This window comes from Podarcis raffonei, chromosome 9 (assembly GCF_027172205.1).
Source record: "Podarcis raffonei isolate rPodRaf1 chromosome 9, rPodRaf1.pri, whole genome shotgun sequence".
Taxonomy (NCBI): Eukaryota; Metazoa; Chordata; class Lepidosauria; order Squamata; family Lacertidae; genus Podarcis; species Podarcis raffonei.
In genome coordinates this window covers 45,055,697-45,082,149 of record NC_070610.1, presented here as the reverse complement: position 1 = coordinate 45,082,149, position 26,453 = coordinate 45,055,697, and the positions used below count along the sequence as shown (strand labels likewise).

Genomic DNA, 26,453 nt, shown 5'->3' with positions numbered 1-26,453 from the left:
GTGCTGAAACCTCATGTACCCTGAAAAAGTGCTTTATTCGGGGTGAGATCAAGGCACGGGTCACATGATTAACCCGGGAGTGCATCTTGGAGGACACACATCCTTGGTTTTGGTACGAAAAGTTGGATGGTATGCAGCTTGCATCATCAAACTGATGGCGAGAGCTGAATCCTAAACCCAGTTCTAGCATTTCTTCTCTTGCTTCTTCATAGTCTACCCAGTGCTTTTTTTCTGGGGGGACACAGGGGTATCATACCCCTAAACATTTTGTGCATCTAAGTTTGACCTCATTGAGGGGCAGTATTTCAATATGAGTAGGAAAATGAGAGTACTCCTAAACATTTTATTTATTTATTTAGGAAAAAAAGCACTGAGTGTACCTAATAACTTAGCTCGAAAGATTTTAGGATTGTGGTGTCGCCTAAAAAACATAAGAACCACCGTGCTGGCTCAGACCAGAGGTCTGCATAATTAGGAACTCTGCTGTCACAGAGGTCAGTGGGAATGACAAAAGCAAGAGATGATACTCTCAATAGTACTGTCTTGCTCATGATTCCTAGCAACTAGTATTCAGATGCACACTGCTATAGCATGGATAGTCAATGTGATCTCCAGATGCTGTTGAACTACAACTCCCATCAGCCCCAGTAAACAGAATGGTCAATGATCATCATCATGGCACCGCATTGACTACCCTGGTGCCATCAGAACTTTAGTAGTGTGTAGGCCCTTTGAATTATTAGTTGGAAAAAGTTGTCCCTTTATATACTTCCCAGGATTCTAGGATGGAAACTCACTGGAAAAGTAGCATAGACCTATCTTTCCTTTCAGCCATGGAATCAAGGAAGTGCCATGCCTAAATCCTGCCTCAAACCATTATAAGGTTTTCTACAGTTTTTGGCCCGCAAGTGTACGAGAGGTGCCCCAAAGATGCCTGTGAAACAAGTGAAAGTAAGACATAGCATAGGATTCCTGTCCTGAAAGCAAGTTTCTTATTTGCTCTGCTGTACAATCCTCAGAGCCTGGCTGCTAAGATATTTATGAGCTATTTCTACAGCAGAACTGTGAAAATATCAAATTTTTATCTGCAAATATTTTTTTCCAATGATGGAAGTGACTTCCAGCTGCTCTATGGCTGTATCTATAGCCTGGTTCTTGCATGCAGTGTTGTGGGGGCAGTGGGGGGGGGAGAGAAAATAAGTGTGAGTAGCTCAGCTGTATGGACCGTTCCCTCCACCCCGGAATGGTGACCAGGTTTCAAAATCCTTCTTCCAGCTCCCTGCTATGCATTTTTACCAAGAAGAAAGTTACATTATATTCAGTGAGGCTTATATCCATGTAAGCGTACAAACGTTTAACTATGGTGATCAAAATGAGGGATGGTGAGAAACTGTCAAATATACGTTCCCAGGATATTCTAGCTATTTTCCCCCAAGTTCCTTTAAGATACTAGTATCCAGTATCATTTTCAAGGACAAATGGAGGAGAAGAGGGAGGTGCAGGGGAAAAAATAGGTGTTTTATTCTGTTAATGAAGGTATCCACAGGAGGCTGCAATTTTGATTGGCAAGGCAGCAGTAGCAGAAGGATGTATAAGTCTTTCTCAGTGGAGACATTTCTATGATCAAAGTTGCCCTTTTCTCCCCTCAGAAGGAAAAGGCAGGAGGCCCACATGGAGCTACATAGGGAAAAGCAGCAGGAGAGGAAAAGTAGCTGGATGAGACAAATGAGAGCAGGAAAAATGGGCTGTGGGGAAAGGGTGAAGCACCATCCCCCCAACTGCTATTTCTCCATTAAAATTTGCAGCTCCTTACGGCAGCATTTCAATTTACTTGGTCCCCAAGAAGCAGTCTCTCAGCACCCCACTCCACCAGCAACAAAATCAATAGGGGGAAATCTGACCTAAGCTTGGGACTTAGTTATGATGTAGCAAAATAAAAAGAAAATACCAAAACCCACCCTCCATTGCCTGCTTTCTCAGGATGTTTGGAATTTGGATGGATAGTGATCACTGAACTGTTGCCAGCTGAGAATAAGCAACCACTGTGGGGAATGTTCACTTCGTTGATTGTTTGCATCTGGCTTTTTAAATCAACAGGCAGACTCTGTGACAGCTGCAAAATCATAGTTTTGGATCATCTAGAAAAGTGATTCCCAGGATAAGGCAACAAAAGTCAACCAAAGAGCACTTAATTTTGAAAAACAAACAGCAAAGACAAACAGAAATATAGGCACTGGAAAAAATAAGTGCCTGAAATGTTTCCATACATTAAAAAAAAAACCCCACAGCACAAAGGATACATTTTCACAGCATGCTCCATCAGCCCATGTAGTAGGAATAGTATTTTATCTAAACTGTGACAGACCAGCATATAATAAAAGCAATGAAGCAGGAAGACAGAACAATGATGTTACAATTGCCAACAAGAATAATATTATAATTCTCCCACATGGCGGTATGAAAACATAGGGAGCATCTAAAGGCCGTCAATGAAAAGCTTTGTGCTGCTTTAATGCTGTTGATTCTATGGGGATATTTCAGAAAACTCTTCAGCATTTGTTTGTGAAATTTCGGACTTCAAACCAGCCCTCACAAATCAAGAAATCAACAATGGCTGCTACTCCATTTCTCTGAGAGACACGGTTAGTGGCGGGTTTTGTAGCAAATGCTATTCTTTCCTAACATAGCTCTCTCACCCCACCTGCAAACTGGGAAATGCCAGAGACTGAACCTTTGGCAAAGGCCTATTGCTTGGTGGTATAGAGTAGCTGGTTTGCATGCAGAAGGCTCCAGTCCAGCAGGCATTTCCCAATGCACAGTTCTATGCAAATTGTGCTGCTTTCGTGTGGATCTAATGGGAATTTGGGGGCAATTCCGAATCAGTGGCTGAATGAAAAAAAATGTGAAGTCAAATAAAGGAAGGAGTTAAAAAGTCTGCCTAACATTCCAGACTAAGTTTCCCAGGCTAGTTTTCCCCTGGTTTGTACCCAAACACAAATTGAAATTGTGCTGATCTGTAGAGGTGGTGGTGGGGAGCCCGCAACTTCATTGCACTGTAAGAGGATAATAAGCACACACCCTTAGTGCTGTCCAGTTCCTAATACACTAGACTCCCCCCCCCATCACCTAATGCTTTGTGGGTTTACATATGTTCTTTCTGAGCACACACACATAAGGAAAAGACACAGGTGTGTGGCAGTGGTACATGTTACATGGCACACCCTACTATGTAGTTCTCTGATTTCCTTAGGAAAACAACTGGGTCCATTTGCTGGCATTAACCATGAAAAGGAGCACTTAACAGGTAATGTGAAAGGCCTGTGCTTGAGATCCTTGATTGCTGCTGATGGCCAGCAGGTGTGTGGAACCTTTGGCCCTCCACATGTTGCTGAACTACAACTCCCATCAGCCCCAGCAAGCATGGCCAATGGTGGTGGAAGTTAAAGGTCAGCAAGGTTCTCCACACCTGAGCTAGAAGGACAAATAGTCTGACCAAGCATCTGGTAGTTTTCTATGTAATCTGGATTCAGTGTCCAGGAACTGGCTAGGAATGCAATTGTTTACTTAGGAAGAGTGAGGACAACATTTTTATATCAACACATGTAAGTAGAAAATTACCTTGTAAGTCCAATGTGTTCACATTTGATTTAGTATGAGGGAATAAATAAAGGGATTACTTAAAGGCAAGCTGAAGTTGGAAAGAGGCAGAAAATCCCTTCAGGCAATTTGGGAGCATTTTAAAAACACTATAATAGTAGCTCAAATAAAAACATATACTACAAATGTGAGAGGAAATTAACAAGTCTCAGATAAGGCCAGCCTCAAGGAAATTATAAAAGGCCAAAAAAGTGTACATATATATTTTAAGTGGGAGTCTTTCCCAAAGTAACATTTTTTTTAAAGGCAAACAAAGAACTAATCTGAACAGGAAAATGGTGAAGTCACAAGTCTTGAAACGTTTCAGCAGCAGGGAACTAGCCACAGAGATGGCAGGCCCTTTTGTCATTTATGCGGTACATAAAGTATACATTCTTTAATCAGACGCACATTGTTTGGGAGCAAGTGGTCTGCTGAGAGCCTGGTATGTGATTATTAACATTTCTTACTAACGACCAGTATATGCAAGAGATTTCAGCATGCATTTTGATTCAGTGGACTAAAGATAGGAGCAAGAGCAGATTGCAGGATAAAATTATCTTTCTAACATAGTATCAAATATTTGCTGATGAAATTCAGTGTTCTTAACCTTAGACCTAATTCTTCCACAGCTGAGAATAAAATTTTACCAATAGTAGGGGTTGCCATGGAGCCCTGGGGCACCACTGTGCCTTCCAATACATACATACTATAGTACCTGCAAAAGGTTTCAGTAAACATGCTGACTATTTGCTTTCCCTGTTTAGTTTCTGATTGCACTGACTTGGCTTGTCCTATGTTGAACAATTTTCCCTTAAACAAGCCCACATTTCATTGGCACTTTCCCTCCAGTCCTCCCATTCTGAACAGTGGAGAGAGATACAAATAGTTTCTCTCCCTGAGCCAGCATGGCTTTCTCCCATTGATGAGCAGGGGCATACTTGAACCATTTTGTGGCTCTGTCTCTTTTCCTGCTCATATAAAAGAGATGTGACAGCCATTTTGTGTTATGCCATACCCCCAACAGCAGACCTCCAGCACAGGTTCCAGATGCACCCACTGGTGTTCAAAGGTTGGTGACTCCTGCCCTAAAGTACAGTGGTACCTCAGGTTAAGTACTTAACTCGTTCTGGAGGTCCGTACTTAACCTGAAACTGTTCTTAACCTGAAGCACCACTTTAGCTAATGGGGCCTCCTGCTGCTGCCGCACCGCTGGAGCCCAATTTCTGTTCTCATCCTGAAGCAAAGTTCTTAACCTGAAGCACTATTTCTGGGTTAGCGGAGTCTGTAACCTGAAGCGTATGTAACCTGAGGTACCACTGTACACCAGTATTTTCATTATAAGGGATGTTCTGCAGCTTCCACAAAATAAACAGCAGCAGAGTATTGGCTCTTCCATATTTTCTTATGCTATTCAGAAGAAAAGTTGTGAAACTTTGGTTGCTGTAGCAGATCCTCCTGCTTAATCAGTCCGGGAATCCAAAACAGCTGTCAGTCTTTTTCTATTCTATGCATAAGTATTTGACGTGCAGGAGCAAGCCTTGAGTGAATGATTATGGTTGGGCTCACCAAAACCTTTAGCAGGATATTTGTGCTGCCTGCTTTAAGGGGAAGAATTCCAGCGACCATTTTATATTCCTTGCATTTCCACCAGTGTCATCTTTAAAATACAGCTATGCTTTGAAGACTGTAACTGCTCTGAGATAGCCACAAACCAAAGACATTTTGGACTCCCCTTATCTGGATCCAACAGGCACTTTAGATCAGTAGCCACCCATCACTTAGCCAGGAAAACAGTCTTAACTGTGTGAGGGTTTTTAGAGTGGCAGGCTCCCAGCATTTGCAAAAGTTCCCAGTTTAGCTCTGGGTTTTTAGGCCAGACCTTAAGATACTTGGCTCTGAAGGAACTATTAAAGTTAACAGCCAATACAAATACTAATGAGAGAGAGAGAGAGAGAGAAAGAGAAAGTAAATTAATTAAGCACAACATTATATACTGGAAATCATAACAAAAAAAACTCCCACTGTGGGTAGGAATAGACTAATGGAAAATCAGCCCTTAAGCAAAAGAGTTGCTGATACTGAAAATGTAAGACTGGAGGGAACAAAGTGGAGTTTGACATTACAAGGCTCAGCAGCCTTCCACTGTAAAGACAACAGTTGCTAAGGTGAAGAACTGTTTTGACAGGCTGCTTCCCAAAGACCCACATCATCATTGTCAAAAAATCACTCTGACTTCCACACGCCTTCAGTCCCTTAGGGAGTGAATATACCTGTAGAGAGAGGAATTGCATGCTTATGAAAGGGCCTTGGTAAGATACGAGAAAGCCTAAGAATAGATCGCAAAATGTTCTCTGTATGTATGATATATACTTTAGATAGAGAGAGGATTGTCTTCTGCTCACCTCTCAGAATAATGATATAAAAAGAGCCAAATGCCACAATGATTTTTATTTTAAGTTGCAACCCCATTTTCAGGTTATGGGCTTGTTGCATGTGCTCCATTATGCTAACTGAGAGATCTTTGATGAGTGCACTCTTAATTAAGTTTTCGATTCCTTTGGTTCTAGGAGACCATGACTGATTCAGTTGAACTGGGCACAGAGCTTTCTGGGTTGCTGTAGCAGGTGGCGCAACTATGAAGTCCAACAGAAGGTAGGAAGCGGGGGGGGGGGGAATGCGCCAGATTTTGGTGTCGCATGGGGCGCCACTGAAATTTGAGAGGCCAAGGCCTGTCACTGTTTGGAAGGGAGGGTCACTGAAAGCTCCTAACCATTTTATAATATTTGAGGATCTGTTTGTGGATTTTGTTTGTTTGTTTTTAACATCATCATCATCATTATTTATTCAAACTGTATACTGTCCTTCATCCAAGGATCACAGGGTGGTTCACAACATAAAAATCCAAAATTAGAACATAAAATACATAATAAAACAAAAACAAACACAAGCCAATAGCACCACTCTCACAAACACATTAAAAAGGCCATAGAATGTTCTATCAGCTAAAGGCCAGGTTACAAACATTTTCTGCTGGTGCCAGCCTCCCTGGGAGAGCATTCCACAGACAAGGAGCCACCACAGAAAAGGCCTGTTCTTGTGTTAAACCTCTTCTGTTTTCCATTGCTGCTGCTGGTCACCTGATTTCTACTTTGCTCTTGGAGTCATAAAGTGACTCAGTTTTGGTCTACCATGTTTTACCGTTTCTAGCTATCAGCCATGCTAACTGTAGCTGATAGGAGTTGGGCTCAAGAACATATGGAGGGCCACAGGTTCTCCAGTCCTGATTTAGGCCCTATTGTGGCAAATGCAACACCTGTACACCAGCATCAGCCACCACCACCAGGATTTTGTGCTTCTTGCATGAAGAATTTCTGTGCAATAGTACTGTCCCAGCCCACCATTTGCAAGCAAAAACCTTGCAAAAATAATATGTGTATGAGAGCCACTTACCCGCATGATAAACTAATCATCATAGCATAGATCTGTTTAAGCCTTAAGGATGATCACACCAGATTACAGAATTGGGGCTGCTTTTGTCAGATACAGTATTTTTTTCAGTGGCTGCTCACAAGGCAAGTTTTCTGAAGCTCCATCTAATGAGGACTTCAGACACAGCAACATGGGCTATATGACTTGAAGAGCAGAAGAAAAATGCCAGGAGAGCTGAAGTAATTAGGTCCTTGGTGTAAAATTAGCTACTATGTTGTAGGCAAGAAGAGGGATGGAAATGAGAGTTCTGGAGGAAAGTAATTGTTTCTCATAGTCTAGGGTGCAAATAATATATCAGAAGGTGATGGGGGGGGGGAATTCTATCGTTAGCGGGAGCCAAAAATTATAATTATGATAAGTGCCTGTGGCATGAACTCTATGAAAGTAAAGAGAGGACAGTCACTGTAGGAAATACCGCATATCTCATGATGAAGTCAAGAAGTGAGGCAAGTCTCTAGGTACTCTTGAGCCATGGCTGTGCCAGTTTTGTGCTAGAATCTCCTATGTATTAGTATTTTTTAATAGCAGTAGCAGTAATTCCCCCCTTCTTCTCTTTACCTCAGCAAAGAAGGATTTCTCTTGCTGTAGCAGCCTTTGCCGGATCCTGCAGCTTTATTTCTACACAGTAAAATAGCTCAAGAGGCTGCTCTGAAATTCCATTCCCTCCTGACTAGGACAAACAGTAAATCTTGACTTTCTTATAGTTTACGGCTAAGAGAAGCAGCTCTCCACCATTGCCATTAGCTGGTCTCTGAAGGTTACCGAGCTATACAGCACATCGCACAGTGTGTATTGATCTGTAAATGAGCTAGAGAAGAGACAGGCAATGATACCTCTGTAGAAATAGGTAGAAACAAAGCTCTCTCTGGGCAAACAGAAACAAAGAGTTAAGAGGACAGAGCAGAGGCCATTGGAGAAGAGTTCCCAAGGATATACAGAGCTGAATCTGACCTTGGATGGTAGCTGTTATGCTGCAAGAAGAAGCTACTGTGGAAGCCTTACTGCATGAGATAAGCAGGGCACAGCTATGCAAATTTTTTTCTTTTATTTCAGAGTTTTTAGCCCATCTTCCCATCCAAAAGGTGTCTTATAAATTTTAAAATCAATGCAAATTTTACAAAAAATAATATCAAGACAATGGCTCAGTCCATTTGCTGCACTGAAAATGAGCATTGTCCTTGTGTCCCTGCAATTTAAGATATGTCTACAAATCTGGTTTTCATTTCTGCTTCATAGTCATCATGCAAATTGGCTTGTAGCTGGAAAACACCCGAAAGAGGCTCTTTTGATGACACTGGGAGGCTCTAGCCATGATCTGCACCTGGGCTTTGAAGACGACTGGGGCTGACCACATAACACCTCGGCGAGATTGTGAGCCCTTCCCTGTTTTGCAAAGATGCTCCCGTCTCACTGCAGGAATTGCAAGACTGCAAGGCAGAGCTGCTTTTGAGCAGTGTGTGGGGTGAGCTGCTGCAGTGCGGCTGAAATAACATCATGGGCAGAGGTTCAGCCTGGGAATCCTCGTGCACAGACTTCCGCTGTAGACTCGGGACATCCTCCAGGGTGAAGAGCTCCAAGCTGCCTCCCATCTCCCTGGCATCCCCATCCATCTTCATTGAGCTCAGCTCAGAGAGGCCATCGCCGCCGCCACCACAGCAGTCCTATTGCAATACTTCTTGCAGATTGTCGGGATGAAAGCAGCAGGTGTAAGAGACAGGGCTGCTGCCCCGCAGGACGCCCTCCTCGCCTCCCTCTTCCTCCAAATCCCTTTTCGCCAGCCGCGGCAGCTCAGGGGTGCTCGACAGCAACGGGAACCGTATACTCAACCCTCTCTGGACAGGCTTCTGGCGGCGCTGAGTGACGTTCCTGTACAATGGGGTGGGGGGCACAAAGGGGTTGGCGGCAGCAGGCCGGCCCCCAAGCTCTCCTTGCGGGGCCTTGTTCTCCTTGGCCCCCTTCCCCTTTTTCTTGGCCGTGCCCTTCCTGCTGGGGGGCTTTTTGCGCAGCCGGGCCTTCCTGGTGGGGGGCAGGAAATCGGAGTCCTCGGAGGAGGAAGGGGGGGCAGCGGGGGCCTTTTCCTGCCTCTGGGCCTTTTGGACCCCCTTGGGGGGCAGGTAACTTGGGTCTCCAAAGGAGGAAGAGGTGGCCGCCTCCTCAAAGGACAGGGAGGAGGAGCAGCTGCTGCTGAAGAGGTGCTTGCGGTCCACCGGGGGCGAGATCCAGGGGGCGGGAGGGGGCAGCCGCCTCAGCCAAGCCCGGCGAGCGGCAGCAGCGGAGGCCGCGCCCGGCCCGGCCTGGTCCCCCCCCCCCGCAGCCCCGAGTACGTCCTAAGCAGTCGGGCCCGAGGCTGCTCCATGTGAGCGGAACCAGGCCCTGCTTGAGCGCCCCTCACCCCACATGGGAAGAGTTTAAAATGTGGTTTCCTGGTTTATACTTAACAAGAAACTGTGGTTTAACAAAACCTTGTAATGCATTGAGAACACAACACTTAAACCATGGGTTTCCAGACTGAAAATGTTACATGTGAACTAAACTGATAATAAAGGCAACCCTAGAAAAACCTTTCCTATTGAATCCAATGGAGATTACATCTGAGTGGATGTGCACAGGACAGCACTATAAGCACAGCAAAAATGAGCTCTGAAATAAAGTGTAATACAAATTCATGAAATTACAAGCATTTAAACAGCAGTAGCAGCAGCATTAGAATTCAAGTTCCTGAGTTTCAAACACTGCTGTTGAAGTTAAAAGACAAGGGACTATTTGATAATGCAGTTCTTATTGTTAAATTATTTGAATGTAATTTAGAGTTTGTGAATTTTCAAATTATTTGTGCATATTCATGTAGCCTGCAGACTAATTCAAGAAAATATTGGAAATCATTAATCTTCTCAAATAATGTTAAGGCAAATTAATTCTTTTTCATTGGGTCCTGTACATTAGTTTTATGCTCCTTGGTGCTGATTGTTTCTAATTCTGTTGACTGCTTTTATAATGCTCTTTTTATATTTAATGTTCTTGAGTTATCTTTTGCTTTGTTTTCGTTTGTAATTTTAACTTTTTGTAAACTTCTTAGGAAACTGCTGAAGGATGGGTCAACAAATAAATAAAGCAAAACAAAATTTAAAATTTAAAATTCATAAATCCAGCAGCATCCACAGTTGGAAAAAGTCTAATTATATAATATAAATTTGAATGTTTGCAAATAAAATTAAGTTAGGAGAAACTTTTCTCACTCCTAATGAAAGCTTGGGATGGATGCTTCTATCCATCTTGGTTTCTCAGTTTTTCATTTTTCAAATCATAAGTTCAGTTCATCAGCTTTACACAGCAGTTTTAAACTTTTTTTCAAAGGTGTCATGAAGATTTGCCACCGTTTTAGTGCACCTTTCCCTCTAATATGCATTTTTGTACACAGTTCTTTGATTGGATAAGTGCATCGCAACATTTCGAGAAGTGCAAATTTCAAAGGATATCTGTGTTTTGGTATGCATATTGTTCTGAGATGTTTGAGTTAGGTAGGCTTGTATTAAAGTGCAAACTGAATATTGGCTTGGATTCAACTAACTCAATGCACTAGTGGAAGCCAGCGCAAGAGCTCCTGCTGGTGCAATGGGGCTTCCCTCCAGCTCTGCACCAAATCTGTTCTGGAGGAACAGGAGACCCCTCAATTCAGGTCACGGGATACGAGGAAGGCGGAGCAGAGCACAAGGAGTCTTGTTTTCTTCTTCTTTGAACAAGTTTTCTTGTCTTGACCCTTTAAAAACTGCATGTATTTTCAAGGGCTTCTATAAATTGCAAACAGAAGCTTACTACTTTGATAAAACCCAGGCAGTCATGCTTTCAAAAGTGATTGGATCTGTAACAAAACTACTTAGTCAGCAGCTCCACAGAATGGTGTTTGGTGTCTTTTTTATAAAATCTGAACTCAGACAAGCATTGGTTTATTTGACCTGGAAAATCTAACTGGGGTCCCTAACAGTGACTAAACCTTAGCTTGAAACAATCTGTGGCATGTGACCTTAAACCATGATTTGTAACTATCTAGTGAGTTCCTGGTGTGCTCAGTGGAGATTTGAACCTTCCAGTCCTAGTCCAACACTTTAGCCACTGCACCATACTATATATCATTACAGCCCTACAGTTCCCATGTTTCCTTGTCTGCCATGGGTGATAATGAAACAGATTTAAGATTGTTTTAAATTCAAAGTGCAGACATCCTAAATGACTTCTGGTGCTGCAGTGGAGACATGGCTTTGTCCAGGTTCTAGTTGGGTTGTTCAGATTATTTCCTGATGCATGCTCTAGACAAGGGGTGAGGAACTTGTGGCCTTCCAGATGTTGCTGGACTGCCACTCTCGTAATCCCTGACCAATGGCCATACTGGCTTGGTCTGATGGAGTCCAACAATGTCTGGAAGGGTACAGGTTACCCATCTCTGCTCTAGACTATTAAAAGACCTGCAGAGATGAAGGTCAAATATAGGATTGGACAATCCAGAAGGCGATGGAAAGCAATGAGCAGTAATGTAATCAAAAGTCACTTACGATTGATTGATCTGCTTGTGTCTTAACAACAACAACAACAACAACAACAATTTATTATTTATACTCCACCCATCTGGCTGGGTTTTCCCAGCCACTCTGGGCGGCTCCCAACAAAATATTAATGATGATGATGATGATGATAATAATAATAATAAAGCGATAAAGCATCAGACATTAAAAACTTCCCTAAACAGGACTGCCTTCAGATGTCTTCTAAAAGTCAGATAGTTCTTTATTTCTTTGACATCTGATGGGAGGGCATTCCACAGGGTGGGCGCCACTACCAAGAAGGCCCTCTGCCTGGTTCCTTGTAACCTCACTTCTAGCAGTGAGGAAACCGCCAGAAGGCCCTTGACGCTGGACCTCAGTGTCCGGGCAGAACGATGGGGGTGGAGATGCTCCTTCAGGTATACTGGGGTGAGGCCAATTAGGGCTTAAAAGGTCAGCACCAAAAGTCAGAACCATCCCTTGATCCAGGTCACTATTTTAAAATGCCCTGACTTAATTCCATAGTACAACATCTCAGGGCTTATAGTAGACAGAAAGGACAAAGGGAATACTAATAGGAAGATGAGTCTGTTTGCAGCCATACACAAGGAAGGGATCAAAATACTAAATGACACATCTATAAAGCTTAATTCTCATCCTCATTCTTATTTCTAACCCATCCTTTGAATACAACAAATAAGTGAATGCCCAAAGCTGCTTCTGAACAGGAAGTATAGGATCAACCCATAATTCTATTGGCAAGGTAACACTGTATTAAACTGAACTGATACAGCAGTATTAAACCCTAAGGAAAACTAAAGCTAAATTGGTAAATGAGTTAACATTAGTAATGTCTTCACTTCACACCATTTTAACTAAATACATGTCAATATCTAGACTCAGAAGAGAGCATAATTAAATTTAGCCGAAGTCTTGATTGTAGCATAATCTAATGCCTAGCAAATGATACATTAGTTTTAAGGAGTACAGAATTGAGTTTTATGTGCTAATCTTCTATTCTATTTATTCTATTCTATTTATAACATATATCACTATACTTATTTAATTTACTGAACATTGGAGAGGAAAAGCAAAGGGACATGGACTAAGCCATTTATTAAATATTGACGGCTGAGTGCAAGTTTTACATTTGATCTGTCAGCCATGTATTCACCTGAGGCATGTGCTCAGTGAATGTGAAGGAATGGGGGTAATGGTGTTCAAAATTCAAATATTTCATCAGGCTTTGTTAACTCTGTAGACTGCTGCTCAGGGAATGGGGATTAAACTTTTTTTCTTCAAGCAGAAGGAGTATTTTTTTATTCACGGGTGCAGGAAAATTAAAAACCCATCTTCTAGTGGCATGGTTACCATACACACACACACACACACACACACACACACACATGCTCAATACATTAGAATATTCAAAACTGATCTCATGCTAACTTTTACAGCTCAGTAGTGGAGCACATACATGAGAAAGTCCTGAGTTCAATCCTGTTAGATCAGAGGTAGAGAACCTCAGGGCCAGCCAGGGCCTAAATGTGACCCCAGGCCTCTCTACCTGCCCCTGAGATTCTCCCAGGGCCACCCTTCATTAGCCTTGCTTTGCCCTGGCAGAAATGTGTCCTTAGCTCTGATAATGACTCTAGTTTGTCTGAATGGAGGCTAGAGGGGAGTGGCATGTGTATAGAAACTAGCCTACTGCAAAGTTGTTGGTTTTTTTTAAAATAGTGGGTGGAGCAGCGAGCTCCTGACACAGGTTTCGTGACCCACAAGTTGGGAAACACTGTTCTGAAGCCTCATAGACGTCTACCAGGACTTCTGCTGCGGTCTTCACCCTGGTCCAACAACCTGGCTGCCTCAGGCGCTCAGCAACCCAGCTGACTCTGAGCTGCGAAGCTCTCTTGCAGGCTGCCTCTTAGGACACCCACTCTTCCCCAGAGACCTTCTTCATTCCAATTTCAGCTCCTGGCTTTTCTCAGACTTCCCAAGCCCCTCTGTCTGTCTTGATGTTCTCCGCCTGCCTCCATCCTCCAGCTCTTCCCTCTTCTACCCTCTTCTTCATACAGAGACTTTGACTTTCACGTGAGGCTGTCCTTTTGTTTCCAACCAGGGTCTCACTCTAGCCAATCACTTCAAATTTGGGTGGGATTTTGGGCCAATGGGGCAAGGTAGCATGTCCATGGACTGACCAGTTGGAGCACCCCAGTTTTCAGCACACTGTGCCTGTATATGTAACAACAGATTAATTGTTTCCAGAGCTCCTTATTTTGAAAGACTAACTGGCAGTTAAACTTTGCTGGAGTCTCTGTTGTAAACCATTTTAATCAATGGACTGCAGAAGTTTTGAAAGAATGTGTGGTTTGGGATTACATCCTCCCCCTCGCCCCATTACACACACACACACACACACACACACACACACACTACACCTGAATACTTCACTTCTCAACCTGACTTTTGTGTTAATGCTCCTTTGGGCATTCCTCATACATGCTCCTGTGCTGCTTGACCTCAAACTGAAGCTCTTGTCCTAAATCCTCTGTGATGGTAGCGCTGACACTGCATCATGGGCTTCCTGTGTCTTTGGCGCAAACCCCTTCAGGCTAGTGCATAAAAATAACTTGCAACATGGGTGTCTGAAAGGAGTTCTGCCTGGTTTTTCTTTCCCTGGAGGGAAAAGTGCTGCCATGTGCAGAATGAGAGGAGTCTCTAATGAGCTAAAGAGGAGTTCCTGGAGGAGAGTCGGAACTCACCCCTAACATACGGAGTTCAACATCAAGGGAGGAAATTGATTCAGTACAGCATGAACTATAAGCATTAATACTTCCCAGGAGGAGGACTGAGATTTCATCATTACTAATAAGAACACCAGGGTTTATTTTTGCTTGGATAATTGCGCGGCCACTTGCATTATGGTTTGATCCGTGTGGCTAGCTGGAATATGTTGAAGCCACTGGGGTTAATGAAAGGGCATCTTTGATCTGAAGGACATTTGCTGATGCAACTTTTACTCATGAGATAGTAACCTGACTGGCATTTAAAATACTCCTGGAACAATGATACTTTTTCATTTGCCCATCCTCTGTAGCTTGACTAGTGCTAAATCCGATATACTTTGCTCCGCTTAGCATTGCAGAGATTAAACTCATGACTGCCTTTATTAGTATCTACATTTGGAATATATCCAGCAGGGCTCTGGAACTTAAATACTTTACTGTTTAATCCCAACATTAACATCCCTTCTGGAGTTCCCATTTACTTGGATTGATGTACATTAAAAAAAATATCTACGATCAAAAATAGATCACATTGATAGAGGCTGATTATCAGAAGACTTGTGCTGCACCTGTGCTGTAGGATTTACTGGATTTGTGTTGTTTTGACCTGATTACAGTGCCACAGTCCTTTTCAGAGTGGCCCAGTTCAGATTTAGGGCAACATGAGTAGTGTGGGGGCAATTGGGTGTGCAACTGAGGAGGGGGCCTTCTCAAAGACCAGTAAGCACTTGCCTGGCTTCAAAAAGTTGGCATGAGGGCTCTGACAGGGTCATTGAGTCCTTCTTCCCAAAGTGCTTACCAGGCTTTGAGAAGGAAGTAGGAGGGCTCTGGGACCCTGCCAGCACCTCAGACCTCCCTCCCAAAGCCTGCTGCCTTGTTTTTATGGCTTAAGCTGGGACCGCGAGGCCTGCGGGGAGGGTGTCAAATGTTGGCTTTGTATAGGGCGGCTTATTTCCAAGGTTCACCCTGATGGTCGCCATCTTCTAATGCACAAGCGTGAGTTCTCCTATGGCATAAGTCATGCAAAACAACCCCAAATGGTGGGTGTCTTCAGCAGGTGGTGAATAAATGAGAGATGGCATAAACCAGGAGTGGGAAATCTCTAGCCCGCAGACCAGTCTTGGTCCTCAAAGTCATTTCCTATAAATCACACCTACCTGCCAATCAGCTGACATCACTTGTGATCAGTATCAATTCAGCCAGTGTCAAGACTGCATTGGCTGCAGGTGCCTGTTCCCAGTATCCAGCCCACACAGCAGGATTTAAGTGCCACTCAAGATCTGACAAGTGGGGTTAAATCCTGCTTAGCTTGCTGAATGTGTCTGTCTGTGTGCCTCTTGGTGGATCTTGGTCCCTCCTCTGGGGTGCTTGTTTTTGTAGCTTCTGCTTGGACTACTGTAGCTGTGCTTCCGCAAGGTAACATGAAAGTGCAGTGATAATGAGGACTGGTGGTTGCAGGAGCAGCCCTGGGCCTAGCAAGCCATGGTGCCTGCTCACCTGCAAGGGAAACCCACAGCAAACAGTTGTGGGGGCTGGTGCGTGAGATGTCATTGTGGCAACAGCATGTTCACATACTCAGACTCAGGGTTTGAGTGTGGCCCTTGGCATGGAGAGCTGTGTAGAGAGCTGGGGATGGCACTTCCATGGAGTGGACAGTCTGTTTGCCATTGCTGCCAGTCCTGTTTGTCTGGGGCTGGGAATGGGGTTCCTCCTGGGGAGTCCTCCTCTGCTCCCAGACCAACCTTGTGTTTCCAGATGTTCCTCATGGGTGTTGGCTGCTGTGGTTCTCCAGAGTTTCTGCTAGAGAGCAAAGCTTGTGGGAGAAGTGTTGGCATGAAGACATTGTTTGTTCCTCATTTTGTTCAAAGTGGAGTGTTTCTCTAGTGCCCTTCACCCAGCTGCTTTGAGCCCCCACCCCACCCCAACGCTCATATGGCAGCATGCCACACCACAAGAAGCAAGATGTGAAAGGAGGCTGGATAGTGCTCAGCTTATAGCTTGGTGGTGTTTTCCTCTGATTGGCTGGGAGTTGTTCTATAACCAGAGTGCTCTTTCTGACCAGTGAGGGTGTGTCCAGTAGGTAGACTTGGGCCTTGAATTTTCAGAATTGAGCACATCACATTGATTTCTGTGAGGAACTCTGATTTTCACCACTATTTTTGCCAGCATAACTTTTGCCAAGTTTCCAAGCTATGTGAATGAGCTTAAGGAGGTTTGGAATTGGCATGTCTCTCCTTCTGCATTCCTGCCTCTGCCACAGCCTGCCAAACCCCCTTTTAAGGACTTTATGTTGGCTGAAGTTACACCCGCTGAACCAGTGGAGGGGGAGGGGGACATTTGAATCTGTGTAGACCAAGCTGAGCCAAGACAGGCCTAGATGCGCTGGAACCAAAACTGGAACCCTGGCAGATCTGGGGTTTGCATTGCACAGTTAGACGTTTAGAAAGCATGTCATGCATTCATGGAGTAGTTATGCTAACCGGGATCAATCTGAACGTTGACAGTTGTGATAAAGTGGGATAATGCAGAGAATAAATTGTTGACATTGAAAGCCAAGATTTTACTTTTGTAGTGCACTCAATTAAAGCAGTGATGAATCAACATTACTTGTCAAAACATACAAAGTAAATGTCATTGAACCAATGCAGCAATGTGGTGCAGATTACAGTATTTTCTCTTCTAGTATGAACTAAGTGTACACAATAGATGCTTGAAATACATTGAAGTTATTTTGCCCCACTGTGTCTCATTCTTGTGTTGCTATGCAGACCAGAGAGGGAGCAGGGATGTCCTCACTCAATGCCCATTACCTAACTTGTATCCCTTGCGCCGAGTTCCAATTCACTGAAGGTGTCCCCTGTACTTGCTCGTCTGAACTGTACAAACCTCAGCTTAATTGTGACTTCCATTTTCTAATCAAATAGAAGTAGGTTTTAGAAGTCTGTCAAACAGGCGTATTTCTACGGGATACAAATTGATTGTGGCTAATGCCATATGTATTTGACTTTATTTTATTATTATTTATTAAATTTGTATACTGCCCTTCATCCACGGATCACGGTGCAATTCACAACATAAAAATACAAAATATGAACACAAAACACATAACAAAAACACAAAAGCAAATCATTACCTCCCCAACCCACAAACACACTTGAAAGGCCATAGATTGTTTAATCAGCCAAAGGCTTGATTATAGAGAAACATTTTCACCTGGTGCCTAAAGAGGTGGAATGAAGGCGCCAGCAAGCCCCCCTGGCTTTAACATTAGCAGTGGGAGTGTGCTGGAGCTGGAGTAAGTGGTAATATATATTAAGTATATTTTCAGTTTTCTTTGCTCTCTCTCTAAAGCTGTTTGTCATAGTCAATACCATCATAAATTCAATGACGTACCAGCATTCAGCCACAAAGATCTCATTCTGCCATGCAGAGGGGTAGCCAAGAAGCTGGAACAAGATACTAATTCTCAAAGTTCAATGCAAGTGCGCAGCTGATAAAATGCAATGCAATATACCACAAGTTTAAAAGCACCACCTTATTTCCCTCCTGCCAATTTCTTTTGAGGACCTTCTGCAGGGTGAGAAAAATAACCCGTCCCATTGCCACTTAAGATGAAACCACCTGTCCAAGCATGCAGAGCCATGTATAGATACAGGCATACCTCAGAGATATTGTGGGTTTAGTTCCAGACCTCCGCAATAAAGCAAATACTGCAGTAAAGTGGGCCACTTTTGCTTTTGCTTTTGCTTTTGCAGTGCATATAAAAGTTATGTTTACATTATACTGTAGTCTATTATGCCAGCCCCCACCCCTGACTGCAGGAACGGGAAGGAACAAAACCAGTTCTAACCATAGTTAGCAGCACAATTCAACATGACACCATTCACACAATTAGCAAGTGCATTATTTTTTCTTGAGGAAATAGTAGGCACAGGGCACCCAGTCCAAATTGGGAGACTGGTGTGATGTATTTAGGGGACTTTAACTCTTTCTCTGCTGTTGTGGTCCCTGTTCAGCTTTCCTTCCAGTGCATCTGGTAATACAGAATGCAAAGTCAGTCCCTCCCTTCCTAGATGTATCTCCAGGAATATCACCTCCCAGTAATTATGCTTCTTTATGCCTAACATGTGGGGGAGGGAGAATGGTATCCTTCCTTTTTCACACAAGAGAGGGACTCTTTAAAGCAGGGGTAGGCAATCTAAGGCCCGGGGGCCGGATGCGGCCCAACTGCCTTCTCAATCCGGCCCATGGACAGTCCGGAAATCAGCGTGTTTTTACATAAGTAGAATGTGTCTTTTTATTTCTGGGTTATTTGTGGGGCATAGGAATCCGTTCATTCCCCCTCCCCAATATAGTCTGGCCCCCCACAAAGTCTGAGGGATGGTAACCCAGCCCACAGCTGAAAAAGGTTGCTGACTCCTGCTTTAAAGAAAGGCAGAAGATTGGCAATTGCAGTTTTAGAACTATTTGTATTACAAACTGGCCACCCAGTCATCAAAATATGTTAAAACAATTTATCAGCTAAAGTTGCAGTCCTGTGCACACTTACTTGGGAGGAAGTCCCATTGAAATCAGTAGGACTTCCCTGTGAGTAAATATGAATGAGATTGCACTATAAAAGTTTCAGCCGTATTTTCAAAATATATTTCTTTTCTGAATATTTGATCCTTGTGGGGGGGAAAGCATTTAAAGAATTGTCAACAGCAATTCATCCAGCTCATTACCTCGAATTAAAAATCCATATTCATTAAGCAGCATCTTCCAGTAACCAAGGAACATGTGTCTTTCATCAAAGGATGGAGACAGAACTGAGTACCAGCTGGTGGTTTTATTTCCAGAGATGGAGACTCTGTCATGGTGTGTTTCCACCTTGCAGGAGGCTGCAGGGCTGCTTGACACCTGCAGAGCACCTAAAAAGAGCCTCATTTGAATGCCTCCTCCTTCCCACACTCCTATCTTAAGATTTTTACCAAATGTAGACACAGATCGCCCAAGCACACACCTCTCATATTTTTATGATCTAGCTTGATGAAGAGCTATGGAGAACTTGAAAGCATGCATGCTGCTTCTGTGATATTTTGGTTGGCCGGAAAAGATATTGCCCACATACAGATTGTTGGCATTTTTCTTATGGGTCAACACAGCTATATTTGCTTTTTGTGTAACTTTAAGGATGCTAGTTAATAAAATAAGTTGGCATCTGAGGAAGCTAGCGGGGATGGATGCCAAACAGACCAAATTCTTTATTGATAAGTAATACATTGGGAAACAAAAAAACAACAACAACTAGCAGTGCTTGATTTTATAACATAGAGCACAACTACTTAATAATATGATCATGGGGCATCCAGACCATATAAAACAATGCAGCTGCATAAGAACATGAATCTTTCCCAACATACAGTAGTACCTCAGGTTACAGACACTTCAGGTTACAGAATCTGCTAACCCAGAAATATTACCTCGGGTTAAGAACTTTGCTTCAGGATGAGAACAGAAATCGTGTGGTGGCGGCGCGGCGGCAGCGGGAGGCCCCATTAGCTGAAGTGGTAAAGGTAAAGGTAAAGGTACCCCTGCCCGTACGGGCCAGTCTTGACAGACTCTAGGGTTGTGCACTCATCTCACTCTAGAGGCCGGGAGCCAGCGCTGTCCGCAGACACTTCCGGGTCACATGGCCAGCGTGACGAAGCTGCTCTGGCGAACCGGCACCAGCGCAGCACACGGAAATGCCGTTTACCTTCCCGCTATAAAGCGGTACCTATTTATCTACTTGCACTTAAGGGTGCTTTCGAACTGCTAGGTGGGCAGGAGCTGGGACCGAACGACGGGAGCTCACCCCGCCGCGGGGATTCAAACCGCCTACCATGCGATCGGCAAGTCCTAGGCACTGAGGTTTTACCCACAGCGCCACCCGCGTCCCCCGAGCTGAAGTGGTACCTTAGGTTAAGAACAGTTTCAGGTTAAGAATGGACCTCCAGAACGAATTAAGTACTTAACCCGAGGTACCACTGTATAAATGAGCCTCTTACATGTGAACCTTAAGTATGTATAGTGGTACCTTGGGTTAAGTACTTAATTCGTTCCAGAGGTCTGTTCTTAACCTGAAGCTGTTCTTAACCTGAAGCACCACTTTAGCTAATGGGGCCTCCTGCTGCTGCTGCGCCGCCGGAGCATGATTTCTGTTCTCATCCTGAAGCAAAGTTCTTAACCTGAAGCACTATTTCTGGGTTAGTGGAGTCCGTAACCTGAAGCGTATGTAACCTGAAGCGTATGTAACCTGAGGTACCACTGTATACAAACTCAGTGAGAGGTGTGAGCTTGCTTTTGCCAGGTAATCTCATTTATATTAAGTCTAATTTGAGGCAAACAAGCTTTCATCTCCTCATCAAACACAAAGAAGCCTTCCTCTCTTCAGATATTTCATTTTTGTCAAGAGCTGAAAATTCCTGTTTGGAACAATACGTCATGGAGAGCTGTAAAAGAGTAGCCAATGCTATTGAAGAGAGGATACTGTTTCTGGTTGTATATAATTTTTATTATTATTTTTATATACTATACTATACTATACTATACTATACTATACTATACTATACTATACTATACTGTTCTGTTTAAATGTTTCTTTGATTGTCCTTGAGTCTTCCTGCCCCACTTGCCACCCTCTCCTGTCACACCCTTTGAGAACCACTGTTCTAGGTCTTGTCCAGGTTTTGAGCAGGCGCCTAGTACAGCCATAACAATTTAGAGGCACTTTTGGTAAAGCAGTAAACAGGTGAAGTATTTTGCAGAGCTGGCTGCATAAGGAAGCCAGTTCCAGGTGTGTGGCTCTTTTCATACTTCCCAGTTGTCAGCACAGGTCAGCATTCCATTATCTCTGAAACTTCTTGTTGTTTTCTAGAGCTTGCTTTTTACAAGAGCTTGACAGGCAACTTGGTGCCTTATTATCACTAGAAGCCAGAGGATTTTCTTTTTAATGATGTCCGAACAAATTAACTGTTAAAAATAAACTGCAGGAGAGCACAGCAGGAAGGAAGGGCTTTTACCTCCCCCCTCCCAGGCAGCCTCCTTTGTTGCGTCCCTTATCTCTTTCCCCAATCGCTTACCAATCAGCTGCATTCTTTTAATACTCCCTTCCTTCTTGTTTGCCTTAGTGTCTTTTCCTTAGCTGGAGCAGTTTTTTGCTCCTCCTCTTCTTCTAATTTCTCTCCTCATTGCTTTAGTCTTCCTGTCTCCTGTCCTTGCAAGTTTGCCGTCTTTACCTCCCCCCTCCCAGGCGGCCTCCTTTATTGCTAGCGTCCCTTATCTCGCTCCCCGATCACTTGCCGATCAGCGGCTTTGTTTCAACACCCACTTCCCTCTTTCAAAAACAAAACAAAACATGATCTGCTTTTTGCCCCTGGGCAATTCAGCTCCAGGGACCATGCATTCGCTCCACAAGACACACAGACATTTCCCCTTACTTTTTAGGAAGAAAAAGTGTGTCTTATGGAGCGAAAAATACGGTAGTTCTTTTTAAATTATTTGGGAGTCGTGGGGCGAAGTGTCATCAGCACACCAACACTCAGCTTCTATTTCTCTGCTGGTAACAGCCCAGTAGGGCTTTGGGTGCTACCCTTTATGATTGTAGCCTTAAATATATATTTGAAATTTATAGTGCATTATGATCACTTCCTTTGAATTATGACTCAGTCTGGCTTCTTTTCCTCAAGGGTGCGCTCTCTCTATATATATATTTATGGAGAAATGTAGCAGCACAGTGCAAATGAGAAGGGGCAGTTTCTCCTATGTTATACTTTACCTGCTTATTATCCACAGTAGTGTGATCAGGGCATGATTTGGGGTTGAAGTCCAGAATCCCACTCAGCAGAATGAACAGGAGGGCCCCCAACTGCAGCAGTAAGCAGGACAGATGTACTAACTGAGGTAATACATATGACCATCTAAAGAAGCCCTGCCACTCCATAAGACCAGGGTCTAAAATGCATCATCTACATGCACCGCTGCCACCACCATATATTAGCCAAAGCTACATGGAGATTTGGTTCAAGTGCCTACATTATATAAATAGTTGGTTTCTTTAATCCATGATGTAACTTATGTTCCTTTGGGTAATGAAATAAGGTCTGGGAAAAGTACAAGACAGTGGTAAGACTGAAGAGATTTTGCAGACGTGTGCAAGATGACCAATACTGACGCTTTTGAACCACAGCAGCTCATGGCTTCAAACTTGTTTTTTGGGGTTGGGGAGGATGTAATAAGAAATAGATATGGATATTTTCTCCATTGTTTATTACGAACTGTAGCCAAAGACAGCTGCATTATTAAAAGGTTTGTGGGCTTCTGGTTGAAGGCAAAAGGTATGTGGTTTCTGCTTTTGGATAAGATTATCACATGAATCCCCACAAGACTGCCTCTTATTAACTAAGGCACTGCTGCTGTCACTATATGGCAAGCTATTAATGAAAGTGCTCTGCATCTGCTCCAGGGCACTGCATGATGAAGCTGCATAGGATGAGGGAGTTGCAGTCCAGCAATGCCTGGAGGGCCAAATTCCCAAATCCTGATATGCCCTTTGGTGTATGAATTATATGAACCAGGGTCTGATTTAATAGAAGGCGGCTTCCAAAGGCTGGTGTGTTAATAATTGTTACCTGTACATGTTGAAAACAAACCATGCTCGGGGTTCTCAGCGAAAACCATAGTTTGATATGACCTCATAATTTTGCTGAACTGTGAAACTGATTTCATTGACGTGTTTTATTTAAGATTGCTGCCACTGAAATCAATAGGACTTAAGTACACAACAAATAGGTACCACTCTGGTGGGAAGGTAAACAGCGTTTCCGTGTGCTGCTCTGGTTCACCAGAAGCGGCTTAGTCATGCTGGCTACATGACCCAGAAGCTCTTCGCCGGCTCCCTCAGCCAATAAAGCGAGATGAGCGCTGCAACCCCAGAGTCGGCCACGACTGGACCTAATGGTTAGGGGTCCCTTTACCTTTAGCTTACACAGAGAGAGATTTCATTATCTAAGTAGTTGCTAGCGGTTCAATTTCAAGCTGTTTGAGGCAAGGAGAATCGTTTTGGAGGAGTAATGTATGTTTTATACTATCGGACATTGGGGTTCAGGTAGGTAGCCATGTTGGTCTGATGCAGTCGAAATAAATTAAAAAATTGTCCAGTAGCACCTTAGAGACCAACTAATTTTGTTCTGGGTATTTGAAAAGGTGCACATGCACATGAAAGCTTATACCCAGAACAAACTTAGTTGGTCTCCAAGGTGCTACTAGGCATTTTTTTAATTTTTTAATTTATTTAGACATTGGGTGTGTGAGGTGCTGGGGGGAGGTGCTAAGGTACCTTATCGAGACAGACCAATGCCAACTATCAAACAAAACACATTGAAAGACATTTAATAGTATTTGTATCCACTGACTTATCTTTTAAAGTTATATATTTAATGAAAATTAAATATGACAAAAATAAAAGGTCACTTTAGTCACTCAGGTATATAATTATGCTTGATGCATTTCATGTTGAAAACGTGAATGCCTCCTGCTGAAAGAGATTACTGGTATATGAGACAATGTGAAAACTCTGTTGTCTTTCACCAGTAATAGCTGTTCCAGACATGCAAATTTATCACGTGACTTAATTCATCAATGTGGGCAATGTATTTATTTGTGAATTCATTCTAACAAAGCAATATTGACTTTATCTGATCCATATTGAAAAATAATGTTTACTGTAACACAAACACAAAAGCTACCAATTTATTAGCCCTGTTCTAATATATACAGTATATGTATATGGATCATAAGCTGGGAACCTTAAGCCAAGTCAGTTTTCAAAGGGCTTTTCTTAACTGTCTGACCTGTTGAGATTTACAAAGTCACTTCAAGCGACAGAAGATATTTATAGCACTTCTCAGGATCTGATCCTTTCATGCTGCATGTTTTATGATGATGGAAACAATTCAAACACAGAAAGTCAAGTGTATGAAAAATAAGACAAATTTATTTAAATAAAAATACATGCACAACACACACACAAAATATACAATGGATATGGCTTACACATAACAATACCTGCAGTTCTTAAACCAATAGCCAAAATGATAAAAACAAAAGTACAGTACATGCATGCATAAAAGCAAAAAACAAAAAAAGACTGCTGCCCAATTCAGTTGAAGAAGAGGCAATACTATCAAATATACTTTGGGCCTGTGCTCCAAAACCTAGTTCAAACTTGTGGACTTTATCCAAAATGTTTCGCAGTAGAAACAAATGCTGTAAAGGTAATGCAAATGATTACTGCTTTTGCACAATCTTCATTCAAATGAATGGGGTTTATGCAGGAGTGATGTTTGAGGAAACACAAATCATTGTCTTTGGGGGGGACATGGAATTGCAGTGCAGTTCATTGACCTGTGGCCACCTGTGAACAAACTTTTCTTGGATGTAATAGATCAGGCCTAGGTAACCTTCGGCCCTCCAGATGTTTCGGCCTACAACTCCCATGAACTCTAGCTAACAGCACCAGTGGTCAGGGATGCTGGGAATTGTAGTCAGTGGCGTAGCGTGGGTGGTGCAGGGGGGGCCGGCCGCACCGGGCGCAACATCTGGGGGTTAGGGTTAGGGGGTGCAAATCCACGGGTTGGGGGTGCAAATCCACGGGTTAGGGGGCGCAAATTACTTGCCTTGCCCCGGGTGCTGACAACCCACGCTACGCCACTGATTGTAGTCCAAAACATCTGGAGGGCCAAAGGTTGCCTATGCATGTAATAGATCATTCGTTGTGGCCTCCATTTTACTCAGAAGATTACAGCATAATCACATATATAATCTCCTGTGCCTTTTAGGACAACTTCTTACAAGGCAGCTTACAAAATTGCATTCTACATTTGTATGCAGAGAACAAATAATCATGGTTCTTTGAGACTTTGGTAGCATAGAATGAAAGGTGGCTCATATGCCATGAGATTAAAGAAACACAGAGGGGAAAGACAGAAAAAAAACCTCATTACTTTAAAAATAGTCTCAAGACAGCACACTGTTTTCCCACAACCGCTGACCTATGGATATGTGCCATTCTTCCCTTTTAAAGTATGCTAAAATATTAAAAATATTGTTTGGGCAACTGGAAATGCCCAAATGTGGGTTTTTAAAAAATAGCCAAAGAAATAATACATAAGGGTCAAGCAAAGTCTAATGGCACTGGAAGTGCTGTAAACACACATTCATTAGGGCTGTAAAGCACTCCAGAAACCAGTGGTCTTAAGCATGCAGAAAATTCTATATAGTATTAAATAATTTAAAAATGTCAGCCAGTTGTATATGCTAACTCAGTAGCATTGTGTTCTGGAGCATAAGTTAAAATGCACTATATTTGGCACTTTCCTGCATTCATGATTTTTCCTGCTGTTCACAGAATTTCTCCTATTTTTCTACAAAATTTAGCATTAAAGAATAAGTCCCTGAAGTATTATACTTTTCCAGAGGCAAACTGCCAACCTGCTACCTTTCTTCTGAAAGACACCTGAAACTTCAGTGATGAAACTTCTAAAAATAATCAGTCCAGACTTTGATTTACTTATAGCAGCAACATGATTTAGGTGTTACACCAAACACAATTGTCGCAAGAGAGATATGCTGTTTTAGCCTCCACCTGCCCTCATCAGTACTAAAGATCTGGGAGGAAACTGAAATGAATGGAAAATAGCATTCTTTACTAGCTCCCACTCACTTCAACTGTGGTGACCTTCCTTGGGGGATTATACCGGTACTTCTGGCCATTAAAATTTCTCACGCCAAAAAAGGAAAAGGTTTCCTGGACTTAATCCTTTGTGGACTTGAGCCAGAACTATTTCTGATTAAAGTATGTGTTGCTATTGCTTTAGAATAATTTACATCTTACAACAAAATTCAGCCACAATACATTTTTTCCTTCATGTCTTAATTATTCCAGAAAGCTAAATTTTCAGTAGGTAATACTGACATGTCAGAT

The 26,453-nt window shown here is 43.0% G+C and overlaps 1 pseudogene; it reads right to left on the bottom strand.

Moving 5' to 3' along the window:
• Positions 1 to 8,321: 8,321 nt before the first annotated feature.
• Positions 8,322 to 9,484, bottom strand: LOC128421072 (uncharacterized; annotated as a pseudogene).
• Positions 9,485 to 26,453: the final 16,969 nt, after the last annotated feature.